This window comes from Mesoplodon densirostris, chromosome 1, assembly GCF_025265405.1.
Source record: "Mesoplodon densirostris isolate mMesDen1 chromosome 1, mMesDen1 primary haplotype, whole genome shotgun sequence".
In the NCBI taxonomy this organism is placed as follows: domain Eukaryota; kingdom Metazoa; phylum Chordata; class Mammalia; order Artiodactyla; family Ziphiidae; genus Mesoplodon; species Mesoplodon densirostris.
This window is the reverse complement of record NC_082661.1, coordinates 62,357,375-62,384,375: the sequence shown is the minus strand read 5'-3', so window position 1 is coordinate 62,384,375 and position 27,001 is coordinate 62,357,375.

Genomic DNA, 27,001 nt, shown 5'->3' with positions numbered 1-27,001 from the left:
GTTCCTTGTGTTGCACTGCCCTTGCGTGTTTCTTGGAGGAAGCCGAACACCTCAGGGCCAGGGGCCTTATTCTCTGGGTGCCCTGCAGAGTCCATCATAATGTCTGGCACATCTGTGTCCTTCAGATGTTTTTATAGTAATTGAAATGGTATATGAAACCCTAGGGACAGAGCTCCACCCCGGCACACCACGGGTTGTCTCTAGGATATCAGTCCCTACTGCTCCCTGGCTCACTCCCCTCCTGTTCCCTCTGCCTGGAACGTTCTTCCCCAGACAGCTCCATGGCTCCCCTTGGCTCCTGCACCCTGAGCTGACACGCTCTCTTCTCGGGGGCTTCCTGTAACAACATCATCATGACTTTCTATCCCCTCTTCCTGCTTCATTTTTCTTCAATGTGCTTGTTATCAGCTGACGCAATTCATTTTATTTATTCATCTGTTTATTGACTGTCTTTCCCTACTATTATGTCAGCCCCCTGAGGGCAGGGAGTTTGTCTTGCTCACTGATATATCTTTGTACCCAGAAGAGTTCCTGGCAGTTAGTGTCTGGTTAGCATGTATGTGTTAAGGAATGAGGGGAGGAGGAAGGAAACAGATAACAGGGAACTGCTCTGGTAGTCCTGAGGCAGGCGAGAATGGGAAAAGCCCTGTCTGCCCACCTCCACTGCTCACAGTGGTCTCTGAAGGCTCCCCATACCAGATTGGAGGCCTCTGGATTCACCTGTCTTCAAGGTCTTTCCATAGTACTTAAGTGAGAAAGTCCTGCAGCCCAGTTTCCTCATCTTTAAAATGGGTATAATAATATTACCAACTTTCTACATGTTTGTGAGAATTAAATGAACAATACAGACACATAAGAAGTGTTCAATAGTACTAGGTACAATTATATTTTTATTCCTCACTTTTAAACCACCCACAAACAAGTCTGTTTTGCTTTGAGAGTTGGAAGAAACCAAAATATTTTGGTATTCCTCATTTTATAGACATAGCCAGAGATATTCAGTGACTTTCCTAAGATTACACAATTAAAAGAAGCTGATAATCTAGGCCCATGGGTCTCAGAATCCTGCATGTAAGCTCATCTCTTTTTCTACTATTTTTTGTAATCCCCCTTTTCTGTCAACAAATCTAGTTTTTTTTCTTTTTAACATCTATCATTCATTACTCTCCTTTCTTTTGACATCTATAAATATCTCCCACTTCTGTTTAACTAAAATGTGAGAACTGTAAAGGAATATAGCACCATCCTCTCTGAGACAGAACCACATTCATTCATTTTTTTACTCATCTATTTAGCATTTATTAAACATCTATTTTCTGCCTGTTACTGTAATATGCTCTGGGAATAAAAAGGTGAAACATAATGCCTTCCTTCAAGGCATTTCTGTCCAGAGAGGTACAAATAACAGTAATATAGTGACTGGCACACAGAGATGATGTGAATGAAGTACTTCCCGTGCAATTTGATGAGCGCTGGGGTTACAAGGCATCATCCATTTCCAGACTTTTTTTGCCCTCGTCTCATAGGATTTATAATTTTTGTTGTGGTAAATATGTCCATAGGGTGAAGAGAAGAAAACAAAATGTTCCAGAGTCTAGAGTAAGGAGCTGCCTAACACTATAGATAGGAAGATGGTGAAGGCTCAATGGAAGAGGTAAGATTTAGGGTAGGTTTTGGAGGTTGAGTTGAAGTTCACAGGGATCGAAACAGAGAAGAGTGTTTCAGGTGTAGGTAACTGCATGCTCAGAGATATAAAACCAAGAAATGGCCAAAAAGAAAAAGAAAAAAGAAATGATAGCCCAGATCTAAATAGTGATTGACACTATTGCCAGAAGACGATACTTGATTAATGATCAAACCAATGCTATTGGGGAAGGTTTTAAGGGATGCAGAGGAGGGGGAGATTGCTCCAAGTTCAGAGAAAGCTTCATGGGCAAGGTCAGGTTAAAACCAAAGAAAGAAATAGCTGCAAAGGCTAGAGACGTTGAAGCTTTTATTTTTAATCCATTGGGATAGAATTCTTTAAACTTGAGTATGGAGAAACTTGTCTTGGTGGTATTTGTCAGCCTGGGGAATGGGCTTCCTCCACTTCTTGGAGAAATAGAAGATAGCTTAAGTATTTTTAATATAATCCTTTATGTCATCTGTATAAAAGCCCTTAGGAGAAAGACTTGAAAATCTCATATGGCCTGAATATCCCTGAGAAAATTGTTCAAACCAGTGCTTCCTGTTATACTGCAGGAGGGTTTAGAGAGAGAACGTCTTGGATGAATTCAGCCTGGGCCACATCTGGCCAGGTATGGATCAGGGTAACTGGCTCCCCTTTCCTATTGTCATAACACAGAGAGAGGAGAATGAGATTTAAGTTCAAATAAAGTATGGCTGGGGAAAATCTGTATTTCATATAAGTACATCAGTAAGTGCCTTTTTTGTTGCTTTTGTTCTTTTGGCCAGCAAAAATTATAAGAACAAAGAATTCTAATGTTCTATCTGGGTAGAATTCATTTTAAAGTAGTTTGTTCTTGTTTCATTTTGGTTTTTGCCAAATTGTCACCACTCTTTCAATGATCACTTTGCAGTGTTGGGAGATCCCAGAGTGCGTGCCCCATAAACATGCTAGAAATATTTTTAAATTGAATGGATCAGTGATGGTTTTAGGTTCCCTGGCAAAAATATTGCTTGGGGTAGATTGTTCTCACTGAAAGGCAGGTAGGAGAATAGGAGGTGAAGACAGGAAATGGACCAATTTTATTTTTCTTTCTAATTATGACTTCTTTAAAGACCAGAGCTAAGGTTTGCAAATGGCAGCCAGAAGTTGACAGCTGCCTCTTTTCAGATTGGGGCACAGACTGTCCTCTAACTCCTTGCTGTTTATGGCTGGAAAATGTGACTCTGCCCAAAGATTTGAAGCAGAAAATTATGTGCTTGTTTATTCATCAAAGGCTTCTATCGGTTTCTCTTTCTGTCTTTCCTGATGTGCCTAAAAGGGACCAATCAAGTGAAAATCTGGTCAGCACAATTAGTTTTGTTTCAACAAACATTTATTAAGGCCCTGGTATGTACCAGTCCCCATGATCGGCACTGGAGATGCAGACACATGCATTCTTGTTCTTGCCCAGAGGTCACCACAATTACAGAGGGAAGCAGGAGTGCCAGATGCTGTGGGAGTGGGAGGGAGGACACTTGGCACCACCTGGGATGCCAGGAAACAGCAGAGTTGAGACAAGAAGGACCAGACAAATCACCAGGGGCCTGGGAGGGGTCTCGTACAGGGAGAAAGATGCTTCACTTGGAGAGAGCAAGGGACCGTGTAGGGTCTCCTTATAGCCATAGTAGTTTACAAAGCCTGGAGCAAAGCACATTCTGGTGAGAGAGGAGAGAGCATCATGAGATAATTAGAAACATGATGTGCGGGCCTTAGCATCAGGGGATGCAGTGCATCAATCAGGGTCCTGGCAAGAGCAGATGCAAGTGTCCACTCACAGAGCAGGGTCAAGGGACCAGCAAGGGATGCAAAGGGGTCCAAGCACTAGGAAGCAGACAAAGCCAGGACTACTCCCAGGGAAGAAAATAGTGAGACCTGGGCTGGGAAGATTGTCACCCACCAGGAGATGTTGTAAAGGGACCCTGCCATAGCTGGAACTCAGGCACTGCAGCAGGGAGGGAGATGGGAGGCCATACCTCCAACTCTGTCTCCTGCTGCCTTCCACCCCTACCCAGTACCTCCACTGGCCAAAGCCAACAGAGGCCAGAGGGCAACAGAGCCCTGGGAGGTAGGCGTCAGTCCTTGGGACAGAATGTCCCCATTATCATGTTCCATATCCAAAATGCAGTCACAGTCAGTGTTGACCTTCGTACAGATATGAGGAATATTAGTTTAAAATTTTTAAGACAAATACCCAGAGAAACACGGTGTTTAGATAAGTATTACAAACACAGGTAATTATAATAAGCTTCAGGTAACAACTGAATGGTTTTCCTATATTTTGTTAAAATCAAATGCAATGCTAAACTACCTTCTAGAGCTTAGGACCTAGATCTGTTCTTCCTATAACCTCTGGGATATTTACTTGATTCAGTGATTCTTTGATGGGAATTCATCTGAGTTTTCTTTAGTGATTTATATATTCCGGTGAGGGAAGTTAGGGGGAATCATGTTGTTGGAAAAACAGAATATGGAGAAAGAAAACATTTACTGAACACTTACTATGTGCCTATAATCTCATTTCATCTTCACAGCCACCCTCTAATTTTTTCACACATTGTAGATGGGATTACATTAGAAGCTCATTACAAAACTCATGGAACCAGGATTCAAAGCTGGGTCGTTCCAATGCCAAAACCCATCTTCTTTACCGAAAACCAGTATCTTTGTGTTAACATGTCATGTGGTCTCACAAGCCAATGTTTCTTGTTGGAAAATAATCTTTTTTCCTTTCTTCCCTTCTTCCTCCCTCCCTCCCTCTCTCCCTCCCTTTCCTCTTTCCGTTTCTCCTTCCTTCCTTCCTTCCTTCCTTTCTTCCTTCCTTCCTTCTCCCTCCCTCCCTTCATCCCTCCCTCCCTTTCTTCCTTCCTTTCTTTCTTGCTATTGGTTTCTAAACTCAGTGCATCACAGACAACATCTTTTTCATCTCCCATCTCCGATGACTTTCTTTAGAAAACAAACCCTATATGATAAATAGTATAACTTTTAGCTTTTAAATAACTATTAAATAGATCAGCACTGCAAAAAAACGCTTTTCTATATGGACCATCTGTGTGAAGAACTCCTATGACAGCATAACAAAAGCCTGATTTTAGAGGCTCCTACGGAAGAGAACAGCTTTATTATAAAGAGTTTGTTTTCAGGGATCATATTCGTAAAACTTGACCTAAAAAGAACACAGTAAGGAGGTTTATGAGTTCTATCTTACCTGTTCTGTTTCCAAGGCTACATGAGTTTTAAACTTCTGGAAAATTTTATCTTCCCCGGATTCTTTGCCATGGAATACAATTCTTCCTTGGATGTTTCAACTGAAAAATCAACTGAACTATTACACCAACAGGACTAATCCCCAGAACTTGACAATTCACACAGGCTGAGGGAACCCAGTTTAAGACAAGTCAAATGAGTGTTAAAGAAATCAGAGAGTGAAGACCAGATGTTTCCACAACCTTTCCCTATTCATTCATTTATTCAAGTTGGTGCTTTAAGACCATCTGAGTTTCCAGGTGCTCCATGAAGCATTATTTACTACACAGGTGCCCAGTGAACCCTTCTTAAAGCTTCAAATTGAAAGAACAGACCCAAGTCAAGGACCCAGGATTGCGCCCAGCACATCATAGGACACCCAACAAATGTGAGCCCTTCAGAACACTACTGTTCTTGTCACTCCTGCCAAGTAACCTCTAATAGTCATCTCTAACAGTCTGAGCATCTTCTACCTCACTGGACTCTGATTCCAAGTCTCTCCATGTCTCATGCATTAAGCTCGTTCACCCAGTCATCAAATGCTCACGGTAGACCTCCCAAGCCCATTCCTTCTCCACACGCATCTCCTGGAATTTCCACACCAAACTCCAGCCACCCTGACCCTCTGTGGCCCCCAGCAGGCTGGTGTCTCTTAGTAGAACATTCAGTCTTTGTAATACATATCAATATATAATGTTGATACCCTCTGAATCAGATAAGTGGAGATAATCAAGTTGATGAATTTGAGAAAGCATGAATGATGCACATGGGCACAGCTAGGTCTGACAGGGGAGCCATAAATGCCTTTCAGAGTAGGGTTCCATCAAGTGTATGAACATGTACAAAGTTTCAGTGTAACATTTAGGGCTTTGTAAATGCTGTTCCCTCAGTACATAACACCTCCTCCAACCTCTTTGGCCTGGGGAACTCAAAGAAGTGTCAGCTAAGACCCAACTACCTCCAGGAAGCTTTTTTTTTCTTTTTCTTTTTCTTTTGGAAGATTTTGAACATATACAAAAGTGGAAAGAATACTGCAATGAACTCCATCTACCCATCAACCAAGTTCAATACTATCATCTCATGTCCAGTGTTGTTTGCTCTGTGAACCTGGGCACGGGGAGCAAAGATTGGGGAGTTGGGATTTTACCCAAAGTACAACAGGAGCACTAGATGGGTTATAAACACTAAAATGGCATGGTCAAATCTGCTTTTCAGCAAAGATCTCTCTGATCTTAGAAGATTGATTAGAAAGGGGCAAGACCGATCTTGGGGATACCAGGGAAGAAGGTGTTGCTGGGAAGTAGGTAGAAACTTAAAACACGGTAAGGGGAAGCAGCCCCTGCACAAACGGATGGGATGAGCTACCGTCAAGCTGTGGGAGAAGTGTTTTAACACCAGCAAGGAGGAAAGGTTCTGAACCTGGGAGTTTGAGAAGCCTCCTTGTAGAATGGTACGGTTTTGTTCTTGAAGCAAAGTAAAGACAAGCAGCTATAACTGTATATCAGTGCAGAGAGAGTTTACCCAGCAAACAACGTTGTTTATGGTGCATTGATAATTAAACCTGACCCTCCATTTGCCACGCTCCACTGACCTTCAGTTAAAAGGACCCAGCATATGTGTGTTGGTATTTTAATGAACAGCGTTTCCCCTACTGCCCCCCTCATCCAAATCCCTGGCAAGTCTATACGGTTCTTTAAGAGTCATTACCGTGGGCGCTCACACTTCCATCATAAAACCTCACATGAATGTTTCTCACAACCACTTTGCTTTCTCATTGAGGCTGTTCAAATGTCAGTGGTTTTAACACTGAGCTTAACCTTTACGTATTTTCACCAGAGTTTCAGAAACACAGCCTGTGCTGGATTTTCCTTACGGCGGTGGGTGGGAATGTTTCATACACATAGTTATAAGCCAAGAATTCTGGCAGCGCCATCGAACTGCCTTTGAGACATCATACGTGTTTGAGCGCTTGCAATAAGGCAATGGCACTCCATTACATTCAGTGCCAAGCACATATTAGTCATTTGTTTATCACTCATTCAACAAAATATTTCCTGAGGGTCTATTCTGGGACAAGCACTCTTAGAGGCCATGGGAATAGGAGACTGAACAAAATAAGGTCACTGTCTTCATAGAGATTATATTCTAGTGTAAGATACGGACCATTGCACAAATAATGGATCAGGGGGTAAGTACTGCAAAAAAATTGAATCACGTTAAGAAATGGATAGAAGCCATATTCCAGTGGCTTCCAATGAATGGAGAGACTATATTTTATGTAAGTGGTTAGGAAAGAATTCAGTTGTCTTTTTTACTTCAGAAATACTGAAAGATAATTGACCTAAATGTATTTGCAAATTTTCCTACTTTCTAAAATTTATCTGTAAATTCAAAATCAACACTGGCGGCACTTTCCCAGCGATTCATGGATTTTTGCAGAGTGTGGAAAATTTTGAGTCACCCAGTGAGCACGTTTCCAGCTGAGGTCCAAAGAGGCAATGCTCTGCCTTCCTGTTTGAGCTTTCATATTGTAAACAAATGTCCTTTTTAAGGTCTGTTTAGTGCCATGTTTTCCAAATTTTTGTGCTTGTTCTTGGTGATTTGTTGTTTAAAATGACCATGAAACATAGTGTTGAAGTGCTATGTAGTATTCCTAAGTTCAGGAAGGTTGTGAAGTGCCTTACGGAGAAAATATGTGTGTTGGAATTCACTTTGTTCATTTGCTGTTGACTGAGTTCAGTGTTAAAAAATCAACAACATACATTAAATAAGGTGTCTTTAAATGAAAATGCAGATGAAACAGTTATATATTGATTAGTTGACAAAACAATGCAGACTGAATCTCACAAGAAACTAACTCTATGCTTCCTCTAGGAGCAATGGTTTGGTATTCACCAATTTGTGTGTTAATGGTAACTTCATGGAACATAACTACACCAAAGAATGAGAAATGACTGCCTCTCTCCCCTGCTTTTCTTTCCACTGCCACCTACTGAGAGGCACCTTAGTATTGTTAAAAAAACATACTTTAGAGAAAAACCATACTTTAGAGTTAAACAGATCTGGATTTTAATCCCAGTTCTACTACATATATGTGTGATTTGGGGCAAGATCGTTAATCGCACTGGGCTTCAATTTTATGATCTGTAAAATACAAATAACACTTACAGGTTATAAGCAGGGTTGCTGTGAGGATTGAATAAAATAATAAATGAGCACCAATTATCTGGCACATAGTAGGTGCTAATTAAATTAAATGAAATATCATCTAAATTTTCTACGTTGAGTATGTCTTGCTAGTGGAAATTTTATAATGAGAGATAACCATGTTATCTCTTGAATGTTTTTAAAATAAACCTCTTTTTAATTGAAAAAATATGACATGCATATGCTGAAAACTGAAATGATACAGAAGGTCATGCATGTGCAATGAGCCTCTATCTTACCCCCAGTCTCCCAGTTCTTCTCAGAGTCAACCATTGTATATACTCCTAGAAGATTTAGATGAAAACACAGGTACTTATGCATATAAAAGACTTCAGGAAAAAAAAAAACACATTATTTTAAAAATTAGGAGTCCTTACAACTCTTCAGATTTTAAAAGCAATGGTTATAAGAACACTGGATTTTTGCTCTATGATTTGCTCTATGTTGCTTTCAACAAGGGATTTTCCCCTTCAGGACAAATGCCCTGTTAGAAGCATTTAAAGAGTGAGCTGCTTCATTAGCAAAGGGTGTCCATTTAGTTCTGGCTCCTCGTGTCCCACTCCCCCATCCCTGGCATGCTAGCTCTATACTTCAGTCAACACAGTTGATTATCTATCTCCTTGCAGTCACTATCTCATTCTTCCTTGCTCTGAAGGAAGGAATCAGTTGGCAATCAGTTCCAAGGAATGACTTATGATTGGTCTAAAATAATCAGTAATAATTAGTGTAATAATTAGTGTAATAATCAGTGTAATCTCTCTCCCAAAAGACTGGTTTCAAAATTACTATGTGACCCAATTCCCCAGGGCAACATAAAGAGAACTTTCTCCTCCTTCCTGTTGTTGAAGATTTTGGTGTGTGAAGTCACTGCAGCCACCTTGCATGTCTTCATAGAGGAGGCATTGCTGACCCACTGGGGTTGGCCAACTGGAAAGATGAAAAGAGCCTGGACTCTGGTGACATTGCTGAGCTGCTAAACTACCCTTAGAACTCCCTAGCTCTGGACACAGGCAGACCCTTGCTCTTTTAGCCATATTTCACTCAGTATCCTGTTACTTGAAGTCAAAAGCATCCTAAGTGACTTAGCCCAAAACTCATTACAAGAACTCATCCAACCCATTTGGATGAGCTTCTATGACTGGATCTTCTTCATTTCCACAGCCTCCTACACCATTTTATATTCTCCCTGGTGCTAGTTCCACAGTTCTCCCCAAATCCCTCCCCCTCCCCGACCAGCCCAGACATCCAGATTTCTTCCTAAAGGAGCTGCCAGACATCTGGGAAGAACGACAGAGTTTCGATCAGTAAAATGCCACAATTTATTCTCCAAGTCAAGTAATGTTGAATTGATTCAATATTCATTTTTCATTTGTTCATCAAGCATTTATTAAACACCCATTTATTAAGTAGGAGGAACTGTGCTTAATACAGGAATATAATTGTAAATTAAAGAAATATTCTCTGCTCTCAGTGAGTTTATACTCTACTGTATAATCAAATAGTCATACATATCAAGTTATAACTGCAAACTCTGAAAATGTGAATGAAGAAAAGCATAGAGTGCTCAGTGACAGATGAGCCGGAGGGTGGAGAAGACTGCTAAGAGGAAGGGCTCCTCCATTTGGGCTTAATTCAGAGGGGGCCTCAAACTCAGATAAGAAAATGTTACACCTTTATTTTCACTACCCTCTAACTGAAATTTGACATTTCCTTCAATTTATAACTGTGGCCGTCAAATATAGTAACATTGCAGTAGTTGCAGAGACCTTGAAATAGTCTTTACACTCATCACTATTTTGAAATTATTATAGTTATTATACCTGCCACAAGTTCATTATACTTAATGAATTAACAAAGATGTATACATATATATTGTAACACAACAATTAAAAATATATTTTGATAACTTATTTCGACAGAATTGCACTCCTGTGTATTTTACAGATGTTAAGGTATTGTCCTGTGAAGGGGGTACACAGATTTTATCAAACTGCTAAAGGGATCTTTGGCACAAAAATGGTAGAATTTTTTTTAAGTGATGTTGTGGTGGGAGTTACTAAGAAAAATGAGTGTCAGCATCTCCTTTCCCTACTGCATCCCCAGATCTTCACTGTGCTTCCAAAGATCCATGTAAGAGTCATCCTAGAAGAGCTGGGACCCGAAGGAAGGGCTTGGAGAGGTAGAAACAGAAATAACTCACCTGGGAGAGGGAGAGATGCTCCAGTATCAGGAAAAGGATGGTGTTTGGGTGGCTGCTGCCAGTAAGTGGTAGCAGCACCCCCCTTTGCAATACCAAGGAGGTGCCAGGACCTGATGGCCATGGATAAAGAGCTGGGTGGTGTGCCTGGGGACTGCACCAGGCCTGAAGCCTCCTGGCCTCAGCACTGATCCTCATGCAAAGCATAGCATAGAGGAGTGAACCTTCTAAGCTTGGACAGTGAACATTACAGCAGTGACCTCGATGTTCTGAAGACCTGAGACCCTGGACACTGCCTAGCCCCTATTCACCAAAAATTTTAAAAAGAACTGAAATGGAAATTCTTGTCTCCCTAGTGAACTGGGATTCAAAATCTTATTTTTTAAAGTAGATAATGTGCCGTCTCTTATACCCAAGTGTTGTAGGCAAGTGAGATTCACATCTGCTCTATTGAAAGCTGAAGAATGAATAAGAGTTAATTAAGTAAGGTTGGTAGGGACAGGGCTACTCTTGGCAGAAGGCAGCATATGCAAGACCCAGGAATGAGAAAGAACATGACAAGACTGGAAAGAAAGGCCAGTAAGCCTCAGGGTAAGACTGGAGGAGATGGGAGCCTGAAACTATGGAACCTTCCCTACTATAGGCTGTGTTAAGGAATGTGGCTTTTCCCATAACAACCCTGGAATGGCTTCAATGGTTAGGCTTTAAGTATGTGTTAAGGAAGGGGTGAGCATCAAAGAAGGGTGTGAAATGATCAAATCTGCATCTTACATAAATGTTTTTGGCTGAAGTGTGGAGAGAGTGTTGGAGAAGGATCAAAGTAGATAAGTGGAGGCTCTTTGGAAATCTACTGCAATTGTCCAGCAAGAGGTGACAGCTGACTTGGACTTGAGAGGAAGCAATGCAATGAAGTGAGGGGAAGGGATTCAAGAAAGAGGGAATAAACCTGCAAGAGGAATCAGATCTCCACGGTGAGATGTAAGAGTGCCTTATAAGCATAATGACGTGGCACTCCTTGAGGAGGCACGGTTCCCTGAGATAAGGCTTCCTAAGGGAGGAACGGGAAGGAAGGGGAGAGGATAGAAATCAGGTTATGATAATGTTGAAAATAAAGTGGTTTGAGACATATCAGTTGAGGCTGAATAAATGGCTGGATGTATGGGTACAAAAGAGAAGTGTCCATTAGCTGTACAGATTCAAGCAAGTATCTTTAAATTTTCAGATTTTAAGCTACTCTATATCATTCTTAGCCCTTATATGTGATGGTGATAGTGATGGTGATGATGATGATCATGGTGATGGTGATAGATAATGCTCATTCACAATTACTCTGTTCTAAGCACTTCGGTACAGTATTTTACTTAATTATTATAACAACAATGTATGTTTTGTTACTAATCCGTGTTATGGTTGAGAAACTGAGGCCCAAGATCACATAGCCAATCAGTGGCAGAGGCTTGATCTGCACCAGACAATGTGTTCCATAAAGTGGGAACATTAATAATATTTCCCTTATAGGGTTGTGGTGAAGATTACATTTTAAAAAGATACTAAATGATATTTACAAAGCACTTATTATATGCCAGATGCTGTTTTAAGTGCTTTGCATGGATTAACTCATTTAATTTTTGCAACAATATTATGAGCTAAATACCATTATTGTTTTCCTCATTTTAGAGATGAGAAAATGGATAATAATTTGCTTGTATCTAAGTAAGTCAAAGGCAAGATTAGGAACCAGGAAGTTTGGCTCCAGAGTCCATGGTGTTGACCAGTATGTTGTGTTGTTTCAGACTCATAAAACATTTAAGACAGTTCTTACTATATGGCAAGCATATGCCAAAGTCCAGGATATTAAAGCTGATTTGTCTCAGGACTTAACCATGGACACTGATGCTTTGCAAATGATGAGGAACTAAACCCACATTTGCCTTAAAGGCTAAGTGCCGAAATGTAAGAATACCTGTCACAAAGTAGATGTTTAATAAATATTTGTTAAATGAATAAATGAATGAATGAGCTCAGGATGAGAGTAGCAAACTAATCAAAATATAAGATCTATTCTCCAATCTGTCTCTTGGAAATGTCACTTCTCTTAGGACTCAGTTCATTCGCTTGTAAAATGTGTTGGTTGAACCATTAGAGAGGACAAATGGTCTACATCTTCTGTGCTGTTGCCCCTTGGACAGACATTGCTAATTCATCACAGCACCATTTCCCACTAAGCCCAAGCCCACCTTCAAGATGTTGCTCTTAGAAATCATCAGGACCACCACTCAAGATTCAACCTGTTAGCAGACCCTTAACTCCATGATGTCTAAAGTCCCTCCCAACTCTGACATCTCATCACTCTCTGAAATAAAGTCCTTTCTTAAGATCTTCTGCATGAATCTGCTGCTTTAAAATGTCTTCACTCAATTTCAAACCTATAATCTTGGCTGGATGGGCCCGTCAGGAGGGGAGAATAGGAACCATATGCTGACAGGGCTATAATCTGTTCACACGTCCGACTGGTGATGTTGAAACTCGAGGCCATGCGCTGCTGTCAGCAGCATCCTTCATGAGAGGCCTTCCCGTGTTTCCTAGGCATTCCCAGAGTTCTCAGGAGTACTCGGCTTTTTTTTTTTTTTTTTTTTTTTTGCAAGAATGCTGCTCCTCCCAAATTCGTTTCCTGTCCGCCTGTTCCCAGCTGCTGTCTAGCAGCCCCAAGCAAAGCAAAATGAAAGGGCTCTTGCTGACTCCCGCAACCTCCCACCACAACCCCAGAAAAATGGGACTCTGATCCTCTCGGGATTGTGGAACCTCCTCTTGCTTCCGTCCGTCTTCTATCCACAGCTGTGAGCTGAGACTTCAGGAAGCACTTTGACCAGACACATATTTTAAACAGATTTGGAGCTATTTTTCATCATCTGCTTTTCAGTACTGGAACCAACAACTCTGTCTCTGAGCATCATTTTGTATTCTCTCAGCCACCTCTCAACACTGACTCAAGACCTATCACCAACCCTAATTTTGGGGAGGGGATAACGATATTTATAGCATGATTTTATACATGCAGACACCAAAAAAACCAAACAAGCCTAGCTGGGTGCCTGCCATCAACCAGTCCCCAACATGCTGTGTGGATTGGCCACGAGGCCGGGGGCTCAGAGGGAGAAGGATGGACTAGAATTCTGCCAATGTCCTTTGTATGACCCTCAGTAAGTCTCTTCACTACTCTGAGCTTCAGTTCTTCATCTGTTCAATGCTACCACGGAGCCATTTTCTCTACAGCGGCAGAAGTGAGACCCCTTACACTGTGCAGACAGGAAGTGACTGGCAAAGAGAAAGAATAAGAGAATAGGATTGTAGGGACCCACTGTCTAAGATGTGGGTGGGAAAAAAAGCTGGGGAAAAGAATGCAGGGAGACACCAAGTTTCCAACATTTGGTTCTTCCAACAGCTGTATTGGGTAGTGAGTGGGGATGGGGTACTTCCTGTACCCAAGCAGCAGAAAGATGCTGAGCCTGGGTCCTTCCAAATGAGTCCAAGAAGATGACTTGCAAACACAAGAGTGACTTGCAAACACAGCAAGGCTTCTACAGACCCCTGCCTCGTGACCCTCCCACAGGCCCCGTTACATGACGGTGGTTTGCTTCTTCAAAACCAGCAAGAGTCCCTTCCTCCAGTCTGCTAAGATGGAGTCATATAATGTAATACCGGAGAGTGAAATCTCTTAACGTTTGCCATATTCTACTGGCCTTAAGCAAGTCACAGATTCCAGTCATGCTCAAGGAGAAGGGATTATACAAGACATGACTTACTGAGTGTTCAACTTAGAATCCTGCCTTCCACGAGCAACCTGTGCTCTCTCCTACATGCTACTCCTTAGCAGCCAGCATCATTCCAGTGCAGGGAGCCTAAAGGCACTGCCCGACCTCAAAAGTCCTGATCTAATCCTGCCTTGTACAGCACATGCACCCATGAGATTGTTCCAGTTAATAAATCTGCAAATATTTATTGACAATATATTACATACCAGGAGTGTGAATTTTTAAAAAAATTGTAATAATCATTACAAAAGAAATATTTGTGATGAGCCTTGCAATTTATAAAGGACTTTGACCTGCCCTCTGATTTGATTCCTACAGCGACAGACAGGAGAAATACCATTATCCTCATATTTCATGTGAGGAAACTGGTCATCTGGAAGTTTAATGACACAGTCAAGATCACATGCTAGTAAGTGAGAGAATCAAGATGGGAACTGAACATCCTAAGTACTTATCTCTAGGAGTGTGTGTCTAGTTGGGAAAGTATAATAAAGGTGTATTTCCATCAAAAGATCAGCAACAGGGCTTCCCTGGTGGCGCAGTGGTTGAGAGTCCTCCTGCCGATGCAGGGGACACGGGTTCGTGCCCCGGTCTGGGAAGATCCCACATGCCGTGGAGTGGCTGGGCCCGTGAGCCATAGCCGCTGAGCCTGCGCGTCCGGAGCCTGTGCTCCACAACGGAAGAGGCCACAACAGTGAGAGGCCGCATACCAAAAAAAAAAAAAAAAAAGACCAGCAACAATAAGTGGAATATATACTTAGGTCCATAGGATCAGTGTGGTCTTAAAGGATTTTTCTGAAAGGCTGGTCTGGCCCAGGAGGATTTCATAGAAGAGATGGGACATGAATTAGATCCTGAAGAACAGGATCCATGTACTTGATGGGATGGATGAAAAGGTGGGCATCCAAGTAGAAGGCATGAGGTGAATACAATGGGAAGGTAGAACATTATGAGAGTTTCTAAGGCACCAGAGGAAGATTGCCCAGCTGAAGAAAGGACTGGAAAGGCATTTGAATTCCAGTAGCCTCTTTGGGGGTTTAAAAACTGTGGCACCAATGGGCCCCCACCCCCTTCAGCCTTCCTGGAATCTCATGCCTAAGCAGCAGCCTGCATACCTAAACTACACTGAGCTACCTGGGGTGGCAGGCACCTCCTCTGCTGCTGAAGCTCGGATACTTGGCTCACCAGGTGAGGCAGCTGAGTGGAAAGGGCTGGATGGACCTGGTTTACTTGCAAATTCCCGGGTAGGTGGCTTTGATCTCTCTGAGCCTCAGTTTCTACCTCCACAAAATGGAGGTTAAAAATACCCACCTTTCAGACTTGTTGAGTAGGAAAAACTGAGATCATACCTGCAAAGTGCGAAGCTCAGCATATTCAATAAAGAGGAGTTATTATTACAAAGCAAATTAATCCATCCATTGGTCTGGCACAGGGATCCCCCATAATCCCAGATATTCTACAGGCTTCTTTCCCCATCATATGCCCCCCAAAATCTTCTCCTTGTATATCTGTAGTTAAAAAATAATTGATATATTTTTAAATGACTTCTTTTTACCTGTTGGTCATTGGTGATCAAAGCAAAAATAAGTCCACATGTAGCTTAGAAGAAGGTCTCTTAGATCAGAGCAGCAGTTCTCCACCAAGGGACATTTGGCAATGTCTGAAGATGTTGGTTTTCACCACTGGAAGATGATACGGCATCTAGTGGGTTGAGACCAGGGATGCTTCTGAGAAGCCTGCAATGCATAGGACGGCCCCCTACCCTACCCCACACATGGCAAATAACTATTCAGCCCAAAATGTCAATAGCACTGAGGTTGAGTAACTCTAGACCCAAGATGAGGAGATATGGGTCCTGGTCTTAGCTATGCTTTGAATAAGCTCTGTAATAAATAGGCACTTAAGTAAACTGGGCTTCGGTTTTCTTATCTCTAAAATGAAAACATTGGCTTAGATTTGCCTGCAAGAGAGTGAAAAAAAAGTTGTAGCAAACTTTTCATAAAACTACATGTATTCACTTTGACATTTTGTCCCTTTTACTGATGCTATAGTCTGCTTTGTCAGAGAGGGATGATAAATACCCCTTCTTTTAAGAACGATTGTGGTCACTAACTTGAAAAACATCAACGTATTCATAGCAAAATGAAAATTACAAGTTCCATGTCAATTTCACAAACTTTAAAAATTTTATTTGTGAACAAAATCAAATTTTGAAACACTTAGCCCACATGATCTCAAAGGTCTCTTCCAGCTTCAATAAGCTATGATTCTGTCAGAAACAAAAGAACTTACTAAAAAGTTGCTGTTTCATGAAGTGTTATGTTTTTCTGATAAACATACTGTATAAACCAAGCTTCACTCAGGAAACCAGAAACTACTCTATAGGTTCCAGGTATTGGAATTAGGAGGTTATACAACCATTGGAAGAGCTGGGAAGTAAAGGACAGAGCAGCCACCACTGGAAGTCACAGAAGCCAGTGCTGAAGGCTTTGACCCGAAGCACTGAAGCAGGTGATTCTCCAGAATCTGTAGGAAGCCTCTGGGAATTTCACCTCTGAGCGCACATCTACTGCAGCTACCCCCAGGGAATCATGGCTTCTGCTCTTCAACCTTCCAAATTTAGTGAGTGTTTCTCACTGGCAAATTGAGGGAAGGGGATTTGGGGTTATGTAGTCTCTACTTTTCCTCTGTGTTGTGGTGGGGACCTTAGAAGGGATGTTAGGTGGACCAAAATCCAACACACACACTAAACAGACCCAGATACCATCCCATCTTCTACCCACTTCTTTCTGCTCCACCCCTACACAGATGCCGGGGGTCAACCAAACCGAGACTTGGATGGCTTTCCTCTGAACGTGTGCTTCTCGATTGCAGGAGGGAAGAATCTATAAAGGGGGGAGGGCTACAATGAGTTAAACAAATCAACATTGTTTACAAAAATGCTTGACTTTTTCAATAATTCTGGGCCTGATTTGCAAAGATTGTTGGGATGCTTGTTGGAGTTTTCAATTCCCCATTAGCATTTTGTAAGCCAACGAGTCCCTGAGATTCAAATCCTGGGACCAGCACATGAAGCTATAAAACATTGTTCTGCTGATGCAGTAATTGCCTGACATGGCTACATGGTTCCAGCTCATGCTTAGTATGCAAATCTGCTCCAAGAATGCATTTGACAGTTACTTTTCTATCCACAGAAAGTGCCCCTTGACAGAAAATGTATTCCTAAAATGACTTTCTATTTTTTGCCTTTTAAAACTAAAGCTTGCATGTCCAATGGTAGCTGAGAGCAACAGCATGTGCTTATAATTATGATTACCATCAGGGAATTCAACCTTACGGAGGGAAGGGAAAGAGGCCGCTGAGGGGGAGCACAAAAGCTCTGCAATACAGCAGAGGAAACAAGCCCAGCCGGGTTGGCTATTTCCTGGGTAACGGGAGAAACTTGATTGTGGAAAGCAGTGCTGGTTTCACTCCAAACTCCAAAGAAATGTTGTGTGGGCAGAATGAGAAATGCTGACGAACGTAATCAAGCTTTAGGGACCTGCTTTCCATGGTGGGCTGAAGGAGCCCTCACAGAAAGCCAGCCCTGTCCCAAGCAGCTGCCCCAGTGTGGACCTTTAAATCAGGTGGCCGCTTGCTCCAGCCCTGTGCGACCAATGTGCTGCTTTGCTCCCACAGAGGGTTTTGGGTGCTCTTACTTCTCTGCTACTCTGGTTCCCTATCATATTTCTAGATTCCAAGCATGAGTTGTCAATCAGAGAAGCAAGTCTTTGAATCCCAGGCCTCATGCTGCATGATTTGGGCAGGTAATGTAACTTCTCTGACCTTCAGCCTTTCAAATGGGGATGATGATGCTCACCTCCCAGAAGCATCATGAGAATGAAACAAAGTAGATGATGTAAAGGAATGCCAGTGTCCACTGGTCACTTAATCAACAATGCCAGCTGTTATCGTTCCTTTGTTTGGTTGGCTCCTGAGCTTCTTGGTATTGGCTACTACTTATGGTTCCTGTCTTTTATTAAGTAATGTATTGAACATGTATTTATTGAATTATACTATGTGCCAGACACACTGAAGCCATAATGGTATGTATGTAGGACAAATATGGTCCCTATTCGCTGTCTAATAGGAGAAACAGATGAATTAATAGGACATTGCCATAAACTGGATGGGGCGGGGGGCAGCAGGGTGCTAGAGAAACACCTAAGAAGGAAATTTTATCCAGGCTTGGGGACCGGAAAATGCTTCCTGGTGGAGGTGACTTCTGAGTTATACCTAAATCATGCATTGGATCAGCCAGATACAGGAGAGTGTAGGGGAGCAGAGAGAAGAAAGGAAAGACATAGCTTCAGTTCACAGTGAGTGTGAAGGCCATGGTGAGGACAGCATGAAGTGCTTGCTAACGGAAACAAGGTCCATGTGGGTGAATGGGGCCACGGAGGCCGAGAGAGGGACCGTGACCAGCCCATGGGTCACATAGCCAGCTGATGGGCAAGTGGCTTATGTGTCCCTTCCTCTTCCCAAGTTTACATGCCTGTTAGGCCCTTTCCTTTCTGGGTACCTCTCTTCTCCCTGCCCCTCCATTCCCTGGTATTCTTGTCATGAATCCAGCAGATTCTCACTGTGTGACTTTGGGCAAGTCATCTCATTGTCTAGGAATTTCACATTTCCTTGACTATTGTGAAAAGATCAATGATCACCCTATTTTTAAATGTATTCTGAAACATATAAAGAAAGTGACCACATGGCAAGTGGGGCCAGGGTCAGTAATATATGGAGAGAGGCAGAGAAGGCAGGAGGCAAAATGCCTCTGGAGTTGGAAGAAGGACCATGGAAACCTCTGTCTACTAAACATGTCCAAAATTCTCAGCCATTGCTCTAGACTCCTCTGATTCCCCAGAGTCACTTCATTTAATTCTCATATGCCATGAGAGGCAGTCTGGTCTAATGCCTTTGCAATCAGACAAACTGGAGTTGAAACCCCATCCATGCAGAGCCAGTGTCAAGTTACTTACCCTCTATGAAGTTTTCCCATATGTATGAGACGATAAACTTATCTGGCAATGTTGTTAAAAAGACTGAATTATCAGATTTGTGGTTACCAGATGTGGTGGGTGGGAGGAGGGGGAATTAGATGAAAGTAGTCAAAAGGTACAAATTTCCAGTTATAAATAAGTACTAGGGATGTAATGTACAAAAATAAATATAATGAACACTCATATGTTATATATGAAAGTTGTTAAAGGAGTAAATTCTGAGTTCTCATCACAGAAAATTCTTTTTTATTTCTTAAATTTTTTTTATATGAGATGATGGGTGTTCACTGAACTTGTGACAATCATTTCATAGTGTATGTAAGACAAATCGTTATGCTGTGCACTTGAAGCTTACACAGGGCTGTACGTCACTTATATCTCAATAAAACTCAAAGAAAAAATTAAAATTAAAAAAGAACAACAAATTAAATGCAATAAACTATGTAAAGTGTCCAGCACATAGTAGGCACTAAATAAATATTAATCCCCTTGCTCTTGGTTCTACAAGCAGTTGAGCCAAAGAAAATCACTCAAATAACACAATGCCACACTTGGTGTCAACACTCTTTTTTATTTTTTCTCTCTCCCTCCTTTTTTTAAAATTAATTTATTTTTACTTTATTTACTTATTTTTGGCTGTGTTGGGTCTTCGTTGCTTCATGCGGGCTTTCTCTAGTTGCGGTGAGTGGGGGCTACTATTCATTGTGGTGCACATGCTTTTCATTGCAGTGGCTTCTGTTGTGGCAGGCATGGGGTCTAGGCCTGCGGGCTTCAGTAGTTGTAGCACGTGGGCTCAGTAGTTGTGGTTCTCGGGCTCTAGAGCGCAGGCTCAGTAGTTATGGTGCGTGGGCTTAGTTGCTCCACAGCATGTGGGATCTTCCCAGACCAGGGCTGGAACCCATGTCCCCTGCATTGGCAGGCAGATTCTTAATCACTGCGCCACCAGGGAAGCCCCTCTCTCCCTTCTTTTTTACTGAGATATAGTTGACATACAGCACTGTATAAGTATCAGCATAATGATTTGACTTACACATGGTGTCACCTTTAAGTCCACTTTTTCCATCATCTCTCCTAATCATTTCCTCCCCTTAACTTAGCATAATAACCAGTATAGATGTTCCACTCAGCCTTTTAGTTTAGAAGGACAAGGTTTGTCTCAGCTTAACTTGAGAATGGAAATAGGCATATTAAAAAAAAGAAAAGCAGGAATCTTGACTGTTTAACCAGGTACCATAAGAAGACAGCAGGCTTCATGGCCACAGAGATAGAATTTAGAAGGTGAATGTCCACTCCAAATCCAAAGATACTTTGCCTCCAACAACCCCCATCAGCAGAGGAGTTCACTGATCATCCCTTAGATCTCATGCATTATTATGACTTGGTTTACCTTCTTGGTCTCTTCTCTCTGTATGGCTTTTAATGTCAGCTTGCTACAAGTTGGCCAACTCTCTCTGTCTCAAGTTTACCTCCCTCAGAGAGAAATGTGATTGGCCTCGTTAGCCACTGTAGTATCTGCTGGGCCCAGCTTTCAAACCAGAGCACCTCATAAAAGCCACTCTCTAGCCTAGAGATTGGCGACACTTGAGATCACTGCCTACCCCAAAACACTGAGGCCACAGGGCTAGAATCACATGGTCTTATGTGAACGAATTCCTCATAGTTTGCTTGGAACTTTCCTGATTTGGGCATCAAAAGTCCTGCATCCCAGGAAAACCTTCAGTCATGGTTTTAAAATACAATGTCCCATATCCTGGGAACCCCCTCAGTCCCAGGCCACCTGTGACAGGTGGTCACCCTCTGTGGTCTCAGGACAGGAATTGCTGCTGAGGAGGTGTGGCTGAGGTATGACCGCACACAGAGTAAGGGTCAAGAACCTACATAGTAAGGATCCCACATAGTAAGGGTCAAGCAGCCTGCCGAAATCTTTCTGACATAGGAGAGCCAATCTGTCTCAAGAACCATTCATTAGCATGGGGGATTCAATTGATTTCTATTAAAACAAAGTTTAAAATAAACCTTCTGGAATCAAAAATCTCTCTGACCTGGCAGTTTGGAAGTTTTAACCTTTTTAATCTGTCTCAACTTTCTAAGCTCATAACCAAAATAGTACCACTTTGGTACAAATCAAATATGATAATCTGGATCAAAAGAAAACATTGATAAATTTAGTAAAGACTGAAAGCAGATTTATAGTATAAGGAGACCACAGACATAATCAAGGTCCCCCAGTCTGGGAAAAGTGGTATATGTGCTGATGATCCATTATCATTCTTTCATTCACTCCTTAAACTAACATTTATTAGGAAAATTTACTGGGCGATCACCACATACCAAGTTAGCCAGAGTTAGCCAAACTGTGAGAGTTGAGGAAGAGTACAGTCCTTCAGACTGTCAAGCCTGCCCAAGACTTCTAATGCCAACTGCAAGTCTGAGGGTTTCCCAAAACTACCCTTAGGTTTGATACAGGCATACCTCGGAGATATTACGAGTTCAGTCCCAGATCACCACAATAAAGCAAATATCAGAGTAGAATGAGCCACATACAATATTTTTGGTATCCCAGTGCATATAAAAGTTATGTTAACACTATACTGTTGTCTATTAAGTGTGTAATAGCTTCTTATTTTGACTAAAAATATCCATACCTTATTTTTTTAGTTTTTATTTTTTTTGTGGTACGCGGGCCTCTCACTGTTGTGGCCTCTCCCGTTGTGGAGCACAGGCTCCGGATGCACAGGCTCAGCAGCCATGGCTCACGGGCCCAGCCGCTCTGCGGCACATGGGATCTTCCTGGACCGGGGCACGAACCCGTGTCCCCTGCATCGGCAGGTGGACTCTCAACCACTGTGCCACCAGGGAAGCCCTACATACCTTAATTTAAAAATACTTTATTGCTAAATAATGTTAGACATCTGTGCCTTCAGCAAGTCATAATCTTTTTGCAATAACATGAAAGATCACTGATCACAGATCACCATAACAAATATAATAATAATGAAAGGTTTGAAATATTGTGAGAATTACCAAAATGTGACACAGAGACACGAAGTAAGCAAATGTTGTTGGAAAAATGGCACCTATAGACTTGTTCGAGGCAGGGTTGCCACAAACCTACAGTTTGTAAAAAACACAGTATCTTTGAAGCACAGTAAAGTGAAGAGCAATAAAATGTGTTATGCTTGTAATTTGCTAGGACTCAGAACTCCCTGAAAACTATTATACTCACAGTTACAGTTTATTACTGGGAAAGGAAGAGATTCATAAAATCTGGGAGGGTTCAAAGGAAGAAGCCTCCTTTTTTCCTCAGGATGCATCACCCTCCAGAACTACTGTGTGCCAATACACACTCATGGTCAACCTGGGAAGCTAACCCAAGTTTTAGTGACCAGAGATTTTATTGGGGCTGCATTTCCTAGGCATGACTGATTGACTGAGTACTCATACAGTTGAACGCACTTCTTAGCTACCCCCACCCCCCATGGAGGTTGGGCTGATATCATATGGCTTAAGGAGCCCACCATTGTTCACCTCACTAGCATAATAAACTCTCACTCCCATCCCTCAAGAAATCCCAAGGGTTTAGAAGTTACCTCTCAAGAGCCAGGGACAAAGACCAAACCTCATTTTGGGTAAGGCCAAATTCTTAGCTACACCCAGCCCTATGATGTGCTTTTTGTATTCATCATCTCATTTAATCCTTACAAATCTGTATGTAGTATTATTATCCCCATCATTTAATGAGGAAACAAAGGCTTAGAGTAATTGGTCTACTTCTGGGTAATAGTGGAGCTGGGATTAGCACCAGTTCTCTTTGGCCTCAGAGTCTGAGCTCTTAACCACCATATAGTGCAGCTACCAGGTGTCCAGGATTTGTGCTACACTCTGGAGATGAAAAGGCATAGTCCATGTATCTATCAGGGACTATGCATACTTGTTAATTAAGGAGACTTTGATAAAGAAACCATTTTAAAAAGTATAAACCATGGCATGAGATGGTGCAGTACCCTGGTACTATCAACAGTGGAGAACTGTTACCTCCCCCAGGCTTCAGTGGACAAGGGGAGCCAGGGATCAGGAAATCCCAGAGACAGGAGATATAGCTACTGGACAGGAACTGTGGTCTCTGGTAGGGGAATGCAAATACAGCCAATGTACAACCTGGTAGAGGAGATAACCCCAATCTCATGCTCCATCCTCCCTCATATTTTCCATCATTGTCTCCCATTGGCTGAAACTTCCTGGATGCCTAGGACAAGAGATCTTGTAGATGTAGTCCATACACAGTCCTGACAGAGATCAGGGTGGAAAAGTATGGAAATTAGATCTGGAGAGATAAATGGAAATTATTCTGCACCCATTTGCTCTCCACAAATTCTTATTATAACAGAACAGAAAAACATGTAAATGCATAATTGCAACCCAGGGGATGAGTATAATCTTTAACAGAGAAAGAGAGAGGTAGAAACTAAGTGCAGTGGAAGAACTAAATAAATCATCACTAGGAAAGAAACACTTGCACCTTACCTTGAAGGATGAGTAAATCATCATTTGGGCAAGAGAAGGATAGATAATATTTTTTTGAATCAGCAAAGACATGGAGGTCTGAAACAGTATAGAAAACTGTATATATTCATCAGACTTAGTGTAGACTTTCCAAGGAGAAGCAACTGGTGATGAGGTTGTGAAGTTAAACCGGGGCCAGACCATGGAGAGACCTTCAAGTACCTCATTAAGTAAAGAGTGTTTTGTTCCCCCTAAGGCAATGGGGAGACATTGAGTAATTTTATAAGAGTTTAATTTAAGAAATTTTCTTCTAGGGCTTCCCTGGTGGTGCAGTGGTTAAGAATCTGCCTGCTAATGCAGGGGACACGGGTTCGAGCCCTGGTCTGGGAAGATCCCACATGCCGCGGCACAACCAGGCCCGTGAGCCACAACTACTGAGCCTGTGCGTCTGGAGCCTGTGCTCCGCAACAAGAGAGGCTGCGATAGTGAGAGGCCCGCGCACCGCAATGAAGAGTGGCCCCTGCTTGCCACAACAAGAGAAAGCCCTCGCACAGAAATGAAGACCCAACACAGCCATAAATAAATAGATAGATAGATAGATAGATAGATAGATAACCAAGCATTTGAAGCCCTTTAAAAAAAAAAAAGAAAAAAGAAATTTTCTTCTGGCAATTGGGAAAATGGATTAGATAAATATAATTTGGTGGCAAAAAATCTTTTAGGAGACTTGCAATGGCTTAAGTGAGAACTAAGGAAGATGTAGTGTAGGGAGAAGATCTGATAAGCCTCCCTAGATGCAGAGGTAGAAAGTGCAAAGCATATGCAGATGACTGGCTTGAAGTGGAGCCAGGACCACTTAGGAGGCTGATGACTCAATGAAAAGGAAGATCTTTACTAACAGCCTGTGATGATAAACAGTACTTAGGTATCTAGATATTAGGCATTTGAAAAGGCAAACACTTTTCTAGCAACATCACACCATAAGATATTCTTTTCTTATCTCCTGAGTGAGAAGCTTGAAGAGAAACTCTTACTAGATGAGTGTTGTATATGGGCTTCTGAATCTAAATGGTTATGGATTTATAAAATTGTAAGACTAGTAGGAAAAAAGCAATTAGATAATGGAAAAATAAATAATAAAGAAGAGTTAACTGCAGTGGATGAACTTTTAAGTTGCATGGAAAATCTTTGTACTCTCAAGAGTGAACTCTGAGTAGTAACAGACTTAAAACTGGAAAACTGTCTTTAGTGGCCCTATAAGCACTGTGAAGAAGAAAGCTTCCAAACTGACCTAGTTTGGGATTTATTTAGCTAACAAACCCTGATTTAGTGTTTAGTATGCACTAGGCACTATAAGTCATATTATATTATATTATATTATATTATATTATATTATATTATATTAGTATGGACCAGGTACTATATATCGTATTAATATTAATCATATTATATTATATCAATCTCTTTTGATCCTCATAAAAACTGTCACCATTATTATTATTATTATTGGAGTCTCCATAATATAAAATGATTCTGCTGCTTTTTCCTATCCCTATCCAGGCTGGGTTGACATGAACAATGATGCAGTTTCTGCACCGCCCAAATATGCCTGTGTTAAGAAATGTAACAGGACCAAAATCCCCCACCACACTGTGCAACATGGCCCAGGCTGACATCCACCTAGCAAAAGAAGCATGTTTTGCTGTTCATCCACCCAGGAAAGTTGCCTTTTTCTTAATTCGCACAAAGACTGGAAGCTGACCCAAATTAAAAATCCCATTGAGACAAAAGCCCTGACCAGGATGCTGCTCAGTTGAGACTAAGATCTCCACAGCCTGTCTAAGCCTTTCTTGTCAATCAGGACCCACCAAAGTTCCAAGGTTGGGTATCTAGTCCCCTGTCCCCTGGTTGACCTTCTGCTCTGAATGGACTAATCATCCCAAATCACAAATTTACCTACGATCACATGGTCCCTGCTAACCTCTCAAAGCATTTATGTCATAATAGGAGGTTCCAACATGCCTTGGCTGCAGGATCTGCTTAATAATGAGTGATATACATTTGAAGTAGTACCCTGGCTCAAGGAGGTTAGATATGGATAAAAGAATGGAACTTTCCATCAAATATCAATAACCTGAGATTATTTGGGAGGTAGGGGAGTAGGGTGCCACACATGTGAATTCACCAACTATAGCCTTACTTTCTCTCCCTTTTCCTGAGTTTGGAAACTTGAAGTTTATCCAGTCAGGACTCCTGTCCCCAGAAAGCTAAGATCCAGACAATAATTCTTCATAGAACCCGAGGCTTCCCAGGGCCATCTTCATAAACCTACCTCTTCATCCTACCCCAGGCTCAAACCAGACTCCTGCAACCCCATCTAGGAGATCTGAACTCTTTCTAGCTGATCCCAAATGTCAGGAAATTTATCCCTGATAAAAGAGACTCACTCTCTGGTGTTGGTTCTAGGTGTCTTTTTCTCAGACAAATAGTCAAGAACAAGCTATTCATCTTGGTTGCCTAAGAAATCAGTGGAAAAAATAGTAAAATCAGAACAACATGGGCTTGGGGGTTGAATAGAATTGAGTCCAATGCTAGAATAACCACTTATTCGCTATGTGTCTTTGAGCAAGTTATTTCACATCTCTGAGTCTTAATTTCAAAATATGTAATGTTGGGGGTGCCAATAATTACCAACAAGTGTTGTAAAGATGAAAGCAGGATCCCCTATAAAGAGTGCCTATTGCAGTTGTTGGCAAATATTAAGTACTTAATAAGGTACTTGGGAGGAATTAGAGGGATTATCTCTGCCTAGCTTGTTTCCATATCCAAAAAGATCTTTCTCTCAGGTAACAAGACAGATGACACTAGAGAGAATTCATTGGTGACCCCCCTCACCCAGGACTAGCCTAGAAAGGAATACCACTCACGGTTGTATGTACTTTAAGTAACATTTGCCATTGTGATATTGTGATCTATAAGGAATATATATTTGATCTTCATCCCATTCCTGGCACAGAGCTCTAAAAACCCTTGGAATTTCCCAAGTGAGGAAAGCAATAAAAACTGTCTTTTGTTATGTTAATGAGGTGACTTTTGGAAAGCCCCTAGGTAACAACGGGGGCTGGTTGCCAGGGGTACCAATTTTGTGGATAGAGGGTTGGAACTTTCAGTCCCTACCCTAGACCACCAGGGAGGAAGGTGGGGCTGAAAGTTGAGTTCCATCACCAATGGCCAATGACTTAATCAATCATGCCTATGTAATGAAGCTTCCATGAAACCCCAAAAGGACATGGTT